This window comes from Eulemur rufifrons, chromosome 30 (assembly GCF_041146395.1).
Source record: "Eulemur rufifrons isolate Redbay chromosome 30, OSU_ERuf_1, whole genome shotgun sequence".
NCBI classification, from domain to species: Eukaryota; Metazoa; Chordata; class Mammalia; order Primates; family Lemuridae; genus Eulemur; species Eulemur rufifrons.
Genome location: NC_091012.1, coordinates 96,817,095 through 96,830,656, shown reverse-complemented (window position 1 = coordinate 96,830,656; position 13,562 = coordinate 96,817,095). Strand labels below are relative to the sequence as shown.

The 13,562-nt window shown below is 36.5% G+C and overlaps 1 non-coding gene across 1 annotated transcript; it reads right to left on the bottom strand.

Moving 5' to 3' along the window:
* Positions 1-381: 381 nt before the first annotated feature.
* Positions 382-486, bottom strand: LOC138379268 (U6 spliceosomal RNA). Its single transcript, XR_011232047.1, has one exon. It is a non-coding gene; the product is annotated as a U6 spliceosomal RNA (small nuclear RNA).
* Positions 487-13,562: the final 13,076 nt, after the last annotated feature.

The window sequence follows — 13,562 nt, the reverse complement described above, 5'->3', positions numbered from 1 at the left end:
TGATAAAGGTCATTCTCACTGGAGTTAAGTGATATCTCATTGTGGTTTTGATTTGCATTTCCCTGATGATTAGGGATGTTGAGCATTTTTTCATATGTTTGTTAGCCATTCTTATATCTTCTTTTGAAAAATTTCTATTCATATCCTTTGCCCATTTTTTGATAGGGTTGTTTGATTTTTTTCTTGCTGATTTTCCTGAGTTCTAAATAGATTCTAGTTATCAGCCCTTTATTGGATTTGTAGCATGTGAAAATTTTCTCCCATTCTGTAGGTTGTCTGTTTGCTCTCGTGACTGTTTCTTTGGCTGTGCAGAAGCTTTTTAATTTAATCAGGTCCCATTTATTTATTTTTGTTGTTGCTGTGATTGCCTTAGGGGTCTTCAAAAATATGAAACACTTCACGAATTTGCATGTCATCCTTGCAGGGGCCACGCTAATCTTCTCTATATCATTCTAATTTTAGTATATGTGCTGCCAAAGTGAGCACAAGAGTCTAAATGCATCTTGTTGCATGTGTATATCCAATTGTCCCAGTGCTGTTTGCTGAAAAAAATATATTTTCTCCATTGAATTGCCTTGCTAGCTTTTTGAAAATCAATTGACAATAACTTTAGGGGTTGATTTTTTTTACTTTCTATTTTGTTTCATTCATCTATGTGTCTGTCCTTGTGCCGTTAGCACACTGTATTGATTGCTGTAGCTTTGTAGTTGGTTTGAAATCAGGATATGTGAATCCTCCAACTTTGTTCTTTTTCAATATTATGTTCTCTATTCTTGTTCCTTTGTATTTCCATAAAAATTTTATGATCAGATTGTAATTTTTAACAAAATATTTTCCTGATATTTTGATAAGGATTTCATTGACTCTTTGATCCACGTGTTATTTAGAAGTGTGTTGTTTAATCTCCTTGTATTTTGGTATTTTTCAGCCATCTTTCTGTTATTGATTTATGGTTTAATTCCATTGTAGGCTGAGAGCATACATTATTTAATTTCTATTCTTTTAAATTTGTCTAGGTATGTTTTATGGCCCAGAATGTGGTGTATCTTGGTGAATGTTCCATGTGAACTTGAGAATATATATTCTGTTGCTGTTGGATGATGTAATCTATACATATTAATTATATCCAATTGATTCTTGGTTTTGTTGAGTTCGACTAGGTCCTTCTCCATTTTCTGCCAGCTGTATCTGTCCATTCCTCATAGAGGGATATGGAAGTCTCTAACTGTAATAGTGGATTTGTCCATTTCTCTTTGCAGTTTTAGCAGTTTTTGCCTGATGGATTTTGGCACCCTGTTGTTAGGTGCATACACATTAAGGATTGCTATGTTGTGGGGAGTTAGCCATGCTCCCAGCAAAAGTTTGGGTCCCTCAGACAGGGGTCGTCGCAAGGGAGGGAAAAATAGCAGGAAACAGAAATAAAAATAATACACAGAGCCAAAGATATAGTTTATAAAGAATAGATTTATGAAGATGTAACCAAGACTGAAGTTTTACACAAATATTTATAATGTACAAAGTTTCGGTTGCCAGCGGTAATAGGATTTACATAATAACAGGTAGTTTGGTTTAGGGTCAAAGTCTTCCAAAAGGCTTCTACAGATCCTTTAACTAACTCTATCCAGGTGAACAAAAGGTTATAAAATCTTCTTAGGACAAACTTCTAAGTTTTATGATAAGGCTATTACTTTAGTAAAAACAGAGACATCGTGGCTATGGTTATTGTGTATTAGAAACAGAGATTTCAGAAGTCAAACATGAGCTGTCCCTTGTGGTATTTACTTTAACCACATGGTACCATCTGGACCCAGCTCAGGCAGCATATCTTATTGATCAGCTTTCATCTCTGATCTGCTCTCTTCTCCAGCGGCCTGTCTTTGTTGATCAGCTCCGCTTCTCGTGCCTCTAGGGAAAACCTCCTTTGTCTTTCAAAGCAGGTAAGAGCCACAGGTTTGGACTGCAGCATCACCTTGGAATGCAGCTGCTACTGACCATTGAGACTCCCTCCTGAGGTGAGGCAGCTTTTGATATGCAAACTAACATGTTTATATTTTCCTTTAGGGCAAAGCCTTGCAAGACTCCTGAAATCATTTCTGTCTCTAAAAATATATGGGGCATTTCCATAAATCAATATTTCTTAGGCTCAACACTATGTCTTCTTGAATAATTAACCCTTTATCATGTAACGCCTCTCTTTATCCCTGATAATTTTCCTTGCTCTGAAACCTGGTTTGTCTGAAATTAATATAGCCACTCTTGCTTTCTTTTGCATGATATATCTCTCCATCCCTTTACTTTTAGTCTGTGTCTATATTTAACGTGTGATTCTTGTAGACAACATATAGTTGAGTTTTATTTTTCTTGATACACTTTGACAATATCTGTATTTTAATTGGTATATTTATACCATTTTATTTAAAGTGTTTATTGACATAGTCAGATTAATATCTACCATAATTATAACAGTTTTCTTTCCCTTCTCTTTTCTTTCTTTCTTTCTTTTTTTCTTTTCTTTCTTTTTTTTTTTTGAGACATGGTCTCACTCTGTTGCTTGGGCTAGAGTGCAGTGGCATCATCATAGCTCACTTCAACCTCAAATTCCTGGGCTCATGTGATCTTCCTGCCTCAGCCTCCCGAGTTGCTGGGACTACAAGTGTGCACCACCATGTCCAGCTAATTTTTCTATTTTTTTGTAGAGATGAGGTCTCATTCTTGCTCAGGCTGGTCTCAAGCTCCTGGCTTCAAGCAGTCTTCCTTCCTCAGCCTCCCAAAGTGCTAGGAGTACAGGTGTGAGCCACTGCACCTGACCTGTTTTCTTTTTTTTAATTTTTAAAAAAATTTTTTATTGAGATGGAGTCTTGCTATGTTGCCCAGGCTGGTATTGAACTCTTGGCCTCAAGCTACCCTCCTGCCTTGGCCTCCCAAAGTGCTGGGATTATAATCATGGGCCACCACACCCAGCCTGTTTTCTCTTCATTGCCTTTGTTCCTTGTTTCTTTGTTTTTTACTGTTTTTATGCCTTGTTTGGTTTTAATTGAGCATTTTATATAATTCTGTTCTCTCTCCTCTCTTAGCATATACACTTGCAATGGACAATCTAAAAGTGTAATTATGCGGTTGGCTGACAATAACAGGGCTGAGAGGCTGTTTTCAGAGAAGCTGAAGATGAATGCCAGAGGTCTTGGATCTCAGCTAAAAGACAATATTTCAGTTGCTGAACTTTCAGCAAGTGGACCTTTCGAAAGTTGTGAACTTCTTCAGAAAGGCTTTTCTTGTGTGAAAGGTAAATTTTGCCTAGTCATCTTCTTAAATTGTCAGAAAAGAAATTCCAGCTTAATCATGATAAAATGATTTTTTTTCATACTGATAAACATCCAGGGTCTATTTGCTCCACTAAAATTAGAAATGAAATTTAAGGCAGTGCAACAGGATCAGCTCCTTCCATTTCTTTCACTGGATATTTTGAGGGGTAATGCTGAGACTACTGGATTTGAAGATATTCTTTTTTTTTTTTTTTTTTGAGACAGGGTCTTACTCTGTGACCCATCCTGGAGTGCAGTGGAATGCTCATAGCTCACTGTAACCTCCAATTCCTGGGCTCAGGTAATCCTCCAGCCTCAGCCTCCTGAGTAGGCAGGACTACAGGCATGTATCACCATGCCCTACTAATTTTTCTATTTTTTTTTTTGTAGAAACAGGATCTTGCTGTATTGCCCAGGCTGGTCTCAAACTCCTGTCCTCAAGTGATCCTCCTGCCTCTGCCTCCCAAAATGCTGAGATTGTGGGCATGAGCCACCATATTTACCCTGAAGATATTCTTTTTTGTTTTTTTTAGACAGAGTCTTGCTCTGTTGCCCAGGCTAGAGTGCCATGGCGTCAGCCTAGCTCACAGCAACCTCAAACTCCTGGGCTCAAGCAATCCTTCTGCGTCAACCTCCCAAGTAGCTGGGACCACAGGCATGCGCCACCATGCCTGGCTAACTTTTTTCTATATATATCTTTAGCTGTCCCGATCATTTCTTTCTATTTTCTTTTAGTAGAGACAGGGTCTCGCTCTTGCTCAGGCTGCTCTCGAACTCCTGACCTCGAGCAATCCTCCCACCTCGGCCTCCCAAAGTGCTAGGATTACAGGCGTGAGCCACCACGCCTGGCCTGAAGATATTCTTACTGGTCTATTACAAGATGAAGTAACAGGAGAACCACAGTTGGTGGAATATAAACTCAGTTTATTGTAATGTAGTGTGCTATTCCTGAAAATAGAGGGGCTTCATCTTGTTTATAGTCACCTTTTTACTATAATTTGATGTACACAGCATTAAAAATACTGACACATGAGAATTTTTGCCCAAGTAGTATCAGTGATCATTTGAAATTATTTGAGTCTTTGGTTTATGGCCATGTGACTGTTGAAAGTGATAAAGGGAGATGATTTTAAAGCTTCTAATTTCTATTAAAACAATAGCCTTCTATGGCTTTAAAAATTATTGCTCATGAATATTATAAAATGGTCCACAGGTTCCAATTCAACCTATTTTCCTAGTATTCCATAAATTTAACTTTGAACAACCCTTATCAGTATTTGAGTTGGTAAACATTATAGTAGCATCTTTCAGGATAAACATTTGTAATTGATTTCTATGGCAACACTGCCAATTGAGTACAATATAAGATATTTATTTATATTTTATCTTGTTTCAGTTTGTTTATATAAACTGAGTTCATATTCTACCAACTGTGGTTCTCCCATTACTTCATTTTGTGATGGACCATTAAGAATATCTTCAGGGCAAGCATGGTGGCTCATGCCTGTAATTCCAGCATTTTGGGAGGCAGAGGCAGAAGGATCACTTGAGGACAAGAGTTTGATACCAGACTGGGTAACATAGCATATACTCATAAGAATATTTGTTGTATTGATACTATTTTAGAATTATAGCTATTCTTTGATTTTTCAGGTTTCATTTTACAATCTGTGATGGGGGAAGTGACCCTATTCAGGCCCACAGCCTGGTCCTCTGCTCCCAAGAAGCTCCCAGTTCACTGATGTCAGCAGCACCTGGATTCCTCAGGGTATAAGGGCTCTCCAACAAATTAGGAGTTGGCAGACTGTCATAAGTGTGAAAGGAGGAAAAGTAAACACTTCCATATACCCTTTCTGCTGGACTCTCAATCCTCAGGGCTGGTCTCTGCCAAAATCTTGTTCCAAATTTTTCTGTTATGCAACTTCTTCCCATGTGATCTCCACTAAGCGTAAATTCTGGCAGCTTTCCCTCAGTATTTCACTGGGGCTATGCTTTTTCATCTGAAACTTTTTCTTCTTTGTGGGACAATCTGGCGACTGATGTCTCTAGTTTGCCATCTTGTCCTTCCCTGCTATTTTCAAAGATTCAGATCTTGGTTTCATTGATTTATTATATTGTTTTCCCGGTCATTATTGCTCACTATTTTATCTCTCCACTAATATTATGTTCTTCCTTCTGCTAACTTTGAAATTAGTTTGTTTTTCTCTTTCCAGTTCCTTGAGGTATAAATTTAGGTTGTTGATTTGTGATCTTTCTTCATTTTTAATGTAAGCATTTACAGATATAAATGTTACTCTTTGCACTGCTTTCACTGCATCCCCAAAATTTTTATATATTTTTAATTTTCATTTTATTTTACTTCATTTGTCTCAGTATTTTCTGATTTTCCTTTTGTGTTCCCCTTAACCCATTTGTTTTGGTTTTTCAAGTTTTCTTTATGATATTGACACCAACTCTCATTCCATTATGATTAGAAGAGATAGTTTCTTTCACTTCAATGTTTATAAATGTATTAAGATTTATTTTGTAGTCTTACATATGACCTATCCTAGAAAATATTCCATGTGTACTTGAGAATAAAGTGTATTCTGCTATTGTTGCATAGAATGTTCTTTATACATCTATTAGGTCCAATTGGTCTATAGTGTTGTTCAAGTTCTATATTTCTTACTGATCTTCTTTGTGGTTGTTGTATTTATTATTGAAAGTGTGGTATTATCATCTCCTATGATTACTGTCAAACTATTTCTCCCTTCACTTCTATATGTTTGCTTCATATATTTAGGAGCTCTGATATTGGTGCATATATGTTTATAATTATTATCTCTTCTTTATTTTACCCTTTTATCATTATCTAATGTATTAATTTGTCTCTTAAACAGTTTTTGGTTTAAAGTCTTTTGTCTGATACTCGTATAGCTACTCTTGATCTCTTTTGTTTACTATTTTCGTAGAATATCTTTTCCATCCTTGCACATTCAACTATGCAGTGCTTACATCCCAAGTGAGTCTCGTGTAGAGTGCACATAGTTGGATCCTTTAAAAAATATTGTGTCAATCTATGTCTTTTGGTAGGGAGTTTAATCTACTTACCTTTAAAGTAGTTACTGGTAGGGAAGGACTTGATATTGTCATTTTGTTATTTCTTTCTCTGTATATCTTACACCATTTTTGTCCCTCATTTCCTCCATTACCCCCTTCCTTTGCATTTAGTTGATGTTTTTTATGGTAACATGTTCTAATCCCCTTCTTATTTCCCTTTTTGTGTATTTTACAGATATTTTCTTTGTGGTTGCCATGGGGATTACAATTAAAATCCTAAAATTGTAACTATTTTAAATGGATATCAACTTAACTTTAATCACATACAAAAATTCTACTCTGTTACAGCTCCACTCCCTACTTTATGGTACTGATGTCACAAATTATATTACTATATTCCTATATTGTGTATTTAATGGTTTTCTCTTTTAAATACTGTAAGTAATAAAAAGTGAAGTTACAAATTAAAATAACACTGGTTTTTATATTTGTTTATGTATTCATCTTTGTCCATGTATTTATCTTTACTTTTTATTTTCATAGGGCCTGAACTTACCATCTATTTTCATTTCAAATTGCAGGATACCCTTTAGCATTGCTTATAGGGCAAGTCTAGTAGTAATGGATTCCCTCAGCTTTGTTTATCTGGGAATGTCTTAATTTCTCCCTCATTTTTAATGTAAAGTTTTGTTAGGTGTAGAATTCTTTTTAAAAAAATTTATATAAATGTATGGGGTACAAGTACAATTTTGTTACATGCATAGGTTGCATAGTGGTCAAGTCAGGGATTTTAGTGTATCCATCACCAGAATAACATACACTGTACACATTAAGTAATTTCTCATCATCCACCCCCTTACTTACTGCCCCCTCATCCTTTCAAGTCTTCATCACCTATCATTCCACTCTCTACATCCATGTAATGTTCCTTTTATAGTACCCACTTATGAGTGAGAATGTGCTATATATTTTTTTCTGTGTCTGGCTCATTTCATTTAAGATAATGACCTTCAGTTCCATACATATTGCTGCAAAAGACATGGTTTTATTCTTTTTATGGCTAAGTAGTATTCCATTGTGTATAAATACCACATTTTCTTTTTTTATATAGTATATGAAGTTTGAACCACATTTTCTCTATTCAGTCATCTTTTTATGAACACTTAGGTTGATCCTATATCTTTGCTATTGTGAATAGTGCCACAAATAAACATATGAGTGCAGGTACCTTTTGATATATTTATTTCTTTCCCTTTGGGTATATATCCGGTAGTGGGATTGATAAATGAAATCATAGTTCTGTTTTTAGTTCTTTGAAAATTATCCATACTGTTTTCTATAGAGGTTGCACTAATTTACATTCCCACCAATAGTGTATAAGCATTCCCTTTACTTTGCATCCTCACCAACATCTGATATTCTTTATCTTTTTAATGATAGTGATTCTGACTGGAGTAAGATGCTATCTCATTGTAATTTTAATTTGCATTTCTTTGATAATTAGTGATATTGAGCATCACTTTTTTCATATACATGTTGGCCATTCATTTGTCTTCTTTTAAAAATGTCTATTCATTAGCTAGAAGTTTTCAAATGTTCCCAACATAAAGCAATGATAAATGTTTCAGGTGAATCATGTCCCAATTACCCTGATTTGATCATTATATGTTATATGCTTGTATCAAAATATAACATGTACCCCATGAATATGTACAATTATTATGTATCAATAAAAATTATAAAAATGTCTATTCATGTTCTTTGCCCATATTTTAATGGAATTATTTGTAGGGTTTTTTGGTTGAGTTTTTTTGAGTTACTTGTATATATTCTGGATAAGAGTCCTCTGTCCGATGCATAGTTTGCAAATATTTTCTCCCATTCTGTGAGTCATCTGTTCACTCTATCGATTATTTCTTTTCTTTTGCAAAAACTTTTTAATAGTATAATTAAGTGTCCTTTGTCTATTTTTTATTTTGTTGCTTGTGCTTTTGAGGTCTTAGTCATGAATTCTTTGCCTTAGAATGCTTGGATGAAAGTTTTTTTTTTTTTTTTCTTTCAGCATTTTGAATATGTTATCCCACTGTTGTCTGGCCTGTAAGGTTTCTGTTGAGAAGTCTGCTATTAGTTTGATGGGGTTTCCTTTGTAGGTGACTAGATGCTTTTTTTTCTTCCTGATTTTAGAACTTGTTCTTTCACTTTGAGATGGTGTGCTTTTGTGTTGGCAGGAGTTGCAATGGGCTGTGAATGCTGGCCTCCAGAACAGTAAGTGCTGCTTGCAGGTAGGAGCCAGCTGATGTTGTAGCAGTAGGGGGTTTAAGCCCAACCCTGTCCCCCAGGAGACGTGCTCAGGTGTCCCACATAGTGGATTGAAGTGTGGAACACCCAGGGGCCTGGATCCTGTACCCTGTCTGGGGGTGGGGGAATGAAGCCCAGTGGAGTTGGAATATGCAAGCTTGTGCTTAGGCCCCACAGTGGTGAGCCATGATTAGGGGTCAGGGTGATTCTCAGGCCTCTGGCAAAATGCTTGCATGAGAGATGACCTCTGCTGTGCCAAGGTCCTGCCATGGGGGGATGGGGCTGGTCCCAGCGGCCACCACTTTGGCCAGCAGGTGGGGGAGCTTGTGTTCATCTCATGCCCCAATCTCTGCGGGGCTCCCTTCCCCCATCCCAGCTGTGGCAGCCAACTCACTTGTTCACTCAGTCCTGGAAGTTCACACCTAGCTCATAATTCAGCCCCAGGCTGTAGCAGCCACTACCTGGCTCAAGACCAAGCCTCTGCAGCAACTCTTGTACTTCTCAGGTCCCAGGAGGGGATTCATGGTTTCAGCATCAATGGCTTGGAGCTCATGCCATGCTCACTGTTCAGGAACCAGGTTGCAGGAGCCCGTCCTTTGCTCAAGCCCTGGTCCTGCAATCAGCAGTATGAGTTTCCCTAATGTCTAGGTCTGGCTCCACTGGTTCCCAGGACCGTGTACAGTTTGTTAAAAGCTGGGATTGAAAGCGGTGTCTTACCATAGCCACTTAGGTCTCAGGAAGTACATGGGATATTCCCTGGAGCAGTTTCTTTTCACAGTCTCCTGGCCACTCCTTAAGTTAGATACATGGCTTGGGAGAGTCAAGGTGCTCTCCTATAGCCTGGATTTTACATTCCCAAGTGGAAATTGTACCTCAGAGAGACACTCATTCACCCTCTCCCATATAGGGAATTCACTCCTGGTTCCCAGTGAGTCCTGGCTATGCAGGCTGCTTATTTTCATTCTCCTCCCTAGATTTTGAAGTTTTCTTTCACTTTTCTGTTAAACTCTCATGTTCTCTCTTGGATAATGTATTCAAAGTGCTATAGTCTACACACTATCTTGGTTCTTCTAAGTGGATGAGGTGTACTGGGCATGCTTCTAGTCAGCCATCTTGGAAAAAAACAAGGTGTAGAATTCTTGGTTGGCAGGTTTTTTTTCTTTCGTCATTGTACTGCTTTATGCCCCACAGGTTTCTTCTGAGAAATCCACTGATATTTTTATTGATAATCTCTTGCATGTGACAAGTTGATTTTCTCTTGTTGCTTTCAAGATTCTCTGTCTTTGTTTTTCAATAATTTAATTATAATGTGGCCTGGTGTGGGTTTCATTGGGTTTATTCTCCCTGAAGCTCATTCAGCTTCTTGTATTGGTACATCCATATATTTCCTCGTATTTGAAAAATATAGGCCATTATTTATTCAAATAAGATCTTACTCTTTTTTTGTCTTTTCTCCTCTAGAATTTCTATAATGTGTATATTGGTCTTCTTGATGGTGTCCTATAAGTCCCTTAGGCTCTGTTCACTTTTTGTCATTCTTTTTTTTTTCCCTTTTCTCCTTAGACTAATTAATTTTATTTTTAAAAAATTATTTTAAAATATTAAGGGGGTACAAGTGTTTTTGTTACGTGGATGAATTGAATAATGATGATAGAGTCATTAATTTTAAATAACTTGGCTTCAAGTTTGCAGATTCCTTCTTCTACGTATTACAGTCTGCTGTTGACTTTTTCAATTCCAAATACCAAGTTATGGTATTTTTCATCCCCAGAATTCTGTTTAGTTCTTCTTTTATTATTTTTATATCTTTGCTGATATTTTCATTTTTCCTATAATTTTTCTAGTTCTGTTTATTACTCTGTCCATATTTTCCTTTAGCTCTTTGAGCATATTGAGACAGTTGATTTAAAGTTCATATCTATCAAGTCCAAGCCTGCTTCTTCTCAGAGCTTTAGATATTCTGTTGTATTCCTTTGCCTATAATCTCTGGCCATCGGAGATTTACAGGTCTGCATTCCCCTAAATCTGTCACATGCTTTGGCACCTGCCACTGCTTTTAGCAGCCTCCAACGTGATTTTCCAAACTATGCCTCTGTTCCCTTCTTAACTCTGAGTCAGGTGAGATAGAAACCAGTCCCTTAGTCAGCCCCTATGAAGACCATTATATTGAAAACCAGTTCCACTCTTTTCTTTCCATTCCATAGAAGGCACCAGGTATTGGGAGACTTCCTCCTGACCATCTTGCTCTGCTCCAGGGAGGGATTGGGGCAAGGGCAAACCAAAATTCCATGATATTTCCTACTGTTTTGAGTGTGACTTTTCTTGATTTGGCATTTGCTTGAATACAGCAGATCCTGGATTGGTTCCTAGAACTCCCACAAAACTATTTTAATCATACTGTTCTTACTTGTTTGATGTTTCTGCAGGGAAATGAGGTTTTGGTTCTTCCTAGTCCACCCTCTCCCTTATCTTTATATTTTATTTTGTATGTGTAATTCTCTCTTCATTTACAATCCTAGTATTGTATATTTGTGCCTTTTATTTTTATTAATAAGACTTATCAGAGATTTGTACTGTGATTTAAAAAAATAGCATTATTGAGGTATAATTGAAGAACAGCACTTACTTAATATGTACAAGTTGATGAGTTTGGACATATGCAAATGCCCTGATACCATCACCAAAATCATAGTGATAGACACATCCAACATTTCTGAAAGTTTCCTTTTATCTTTTTTTTTGTAGTAAGAACATTTAACATGAGATCCTCCCTCTTAACAAATTTTGAAGTGTAAAATACAATATTGTTAACTGTAGACACTATGTTGTACAGCAGGTCTCTAGAACGTATTCATCTGGCATAACTGAAAATCTGTACCCATTGAACAACAACTCCACATTTCCCTCACCCTGCCAAAACCCCTAGCAAGCACTCAATTGTATTCTCTGCTTCTCTGAGTTATAGATACCTTATATAAGTGGAGTCATGCAGTATTTGTTCCTCTGTGGTGGGCTTATTTAATTTAGCACAATGTCCTCTGGGTTCACCCATGTTGTTTCAAGTGGTAGTATTTCCTTCCTTTTCAAAGACAGAATAATATTCCTGTGTGTGTGTGTGTATCTCACATTTTCTTTATTCATTCTTCTGTCAGTGGATATTTGTGTTGTTTCCATATCTTGTCTATTGTGAATAATGCTGCAATGAACATGGCAGTGAAGATATCTCTTCAAGATTCTGGTTTCAATTATTTTGGATATATACCCAGAAGTGCAATTGCTGGTTCCTATGGTAGTTCTATTTTAATTTTTTTTTTGAGGAGCTCACATACTGTTTTCCACAGATGCTATATCATTTTACATTCCCATCAACAATGTCCACATCCTCACCAACACATATCTTTTTCATAATAATGGCCATTCTAACAGGTGTGAGGTGATATATCATTATAGTCTTGGTTTGCATTTCCCTGAAAATTAATAATTTTGAGCATCTTATCATACACTTGTTGGCCATTTGTATGCCTTCTTTGGAGAAATATCTGTTGAAGTCCTTTGCCCTTTTTCAAATTGGGTTATTTAGGGTTTTATTTGCTATTGAGTAGAATACTTCATCTGTGGGGTTCAGCTGTTGGAATGAGGGGGAAGAGGGCTTGGGTTATGGACATTTACATGTCCATATGTTTTGTCCCCATTACAGTTAAATAGTTATTGGGTTGTCAGATTTTCTATATATCCATGAGACAATTCTGGCAATTTATATTTTCTTACAAAATCATCCATTTTATACAAATTTTCAAATCTAATGGTATAAATTTATAGTGTTCTTTTATATTTTAAAAGTCTCCTCCACCTCTGGTCGTAGCCACTTTTTTATTCCTAGCATTACATGTTTGTTTTCTTTTCCTTTGTTCTTAAACTTACTAGATGTTTTATTTCACTGATATTTTCTTTTCTTTATTTTTTATTCCAGCATATTACAGGGGTACAAATGTTTAGGTTACATATATTGCCTTTACCCCACCCAAGTCAGAGCTTCAAGTGTGTCCATCCCCCAGACGGTGTGCACTGCACCCATGAGGTGTCAATATACCCATGCCCTCCTCCCCCCTCCCACCTGCCCGACACCTGATGAATGTTCCTACTATATGTGCACATAAATCTTGCTCAGTTAATACCAATTTGATGGTGAGTACATGTGGTGCTTGTTTTTCCATTCTTGGGATACTTCACTTAGTAGAATGGGCTCCACCTCTATCCAGGATAATACAACAGGTGCTAGATCACCATTGGTTTTTGTGGCTGAGTGGAACTCCATGATATACATATACCACATTTTATTAATCCACTCATGTATAGAAGGGCACTTGGGTTGTTTCCACATCTTTGCAATTGTGAATTGTGCTGCTATAAACATTCTAGTGCAGATGTCTTTTTTATAGAATGTCTTTTTTCCTTTGGGTAGATGCCCAGTAATAGGATTGCTAGATCAAATGGTAGTTCTACTTGTATCTCTTTGAAGTATCTCCATGTTACTTTCCACAGAGGTTGTACTAGTTTGAAGATATTTTACAAAAATTATTTCTTGGCTTTATTTCTCAATTTTGCTGTTGTGTTTTTAATTTATAAATTTATGCTTCAGAATTCTTTTCTTTTACTTTTCCTGGGTTGATTTTAATGTTCCCATTATAGCTTCTAACATTATCTGTTTATTTCACTTGGTTTCAATCTTTTTTATTTTTAAATAAAAGTGCTTAAGAGTATGATTTTGTTTATATTTGATTATATTGTTTATGCTTTGATACATTGTTATTAATTATTAAATAGTGTGTAATTTCAGTTTTGAGTACAACTTTAAGGCAAGAGTTATACAGAAACTTTTCTTCACCACTTTAAGTGGTTTCCCCCTTCTCTCCTTTCATT